The 1417-nt window shown below is 44.1% G+C and overlaps 2 non-coding genes across 2 annotated transcripts in view; both read left to right on the top strand.

The window, feature by feature from the left end:
* The first annotated feature begins 552 nt into the window (after positions 1 to 552).
* Positions 553 to 705, top strand: LOC124320109. Its single transcript, XR_006913775.1, has one exon. It is a non-coding gene; the product is annotated as a 5.8S ribosomal RNA (ribosomal RNA).
* A 641-nt stretch (positions 706 to 1346) lies between these two features.
* LOC124320110 overlaps positions 1347 to 1417 on the top strand; it is a 4578-nt gene continuing 4507 nt past the window's right edge. The window contains exon 1 of the ribosomal RNA XR_006913776.1: positions 1347 to 1417. This exon is cut by the window's right edge and continues 4507 nt beyond it. This is a non-coding gene — a ribosomal RNA (large subunit ribosomal RNA).

Here is a 1417-nt window from a genome sequence, read left to right on the forward strand (position 1 = left end):
GCCGCGAGTACCGAAGGAACAATAAAGGAGATTTTATAAAGTCTTAGTCCCTAAATCAAACACTTTGAAAAATAAAAACTCGGTGGATGGAGAGTCGGAAAAAAAAAAAACATCAAGATTTTGAACGGGTATCAGGCGCTCTGATGCGCGGTGGTTTAAAGCGGATACGCCCAATCGAAATTGTTTTTTTTTTGTTTCTCTCTTCGTCTTCGGGATTTTTTGATTCTCGGTGGGGGACGAAAGTGTGAGACTTTACTCTGGACGTTCTTTTCGGGCGTAGATACTCGTGGTTGCGTGCGTGTGCGTCGTATAGACTAACACTCCAAAGCCCGACACTATGCCGTTGAAAACCGAATGTTTTTTAAGCTTGCCCTTCGCCCTCTCGATGAAGTAGGAAGAATTCAAAATCACAATAACACACTAAACCCAAATTCTAGTACGAGTGTTTATCGGAACATTTTCTTTCTGGCTTTCTTTCTCCGCCCTCGCATTCATTTGCTTGGGCGGGTTGGAGAAAAAGAGAGAAGAAAACGAATATGTCGTTTTATATACGACCCTGAACGGTGGATCACTAGGCTCGTGGATCGATGAAGAGCGCAGCAAAGTGCGCTAATCCATGCGAACTGCAGAACACATGGAGCATCGAAATCTTGAACGTAAATGGCGGCCCAGCTTCTCGCTCGGGCCACATCTGACTGAGGGTCGGTCGAATGATGAACGAACAGAGATTTTTTCAGTCTTGGTTTTGCATGTTGGGTCGCGGCGAGATTTATTTTTCACCCGGCCTGACCGCATAAAAGCTCCCGAATCTCTAACGTCTGGGTGCCGCGCGACTTAAGTGTCCGCGATGCCTCAAATACAAAAAAGGGGGAAAAATAAAAGAAGGTTCGCCCTGTTTTGTTTTTTTCCTCTCTATTCAAAAGAAACCTTTTTCGATGGCAAAACAGATGGGAAATTTTTGAGCCAACTCAAAAAAAAATTTTAGAAATAAACACATCTTCTCGAACAAGGTGTCGGCTGCGTGTGCGCGATATACCGCTTCAACGCGAGTTTAGTTGTGTGTGTGCGCCGGGCGTGTCGAAGTGTCGACCACCGCGAATTATCACTCACTCTAACCGCTCGTTATGCAAGCTTGGTTCGCGCACGACGCGTTGTTTCAATACAAAAAGCCGCAGGACGCCCTGTCACTTTTCGTAAATTAATTTTTGCGAATAACGAGAGACTCGCTTTATTTCGAAAAAAAAAAATTTGAACCGGCAATTATTCAATCTTTCCCGGCTTTAAAACGCCAAAGTCTGCCGAGCTAGATAAAGTGTTGTCTCCTTTTGAAAACAAACAATTCATTCTGACCTCAGTTTAGATGAGACTACCCGCTGAACTTAAGCATATCAGTAAGCGGAGGAAAAGAAACTAACAA

This window comes from Daphnia pulicaria, unplaced genomic scaffold, assembly GCF_021234035.1.
Source record: "Daphnia pulicaria isolate SC F1-1A unplaced genomic scaffold, SC_F0-13Bv2 h1tg000252l, whole genome shotgun sequence".
NCBI lineage: Eukaryota > Metazoa > Arthropoda > Branchiopoda > Diplostraca > Daphniidae > Daphnia > Daphnia pulicaria.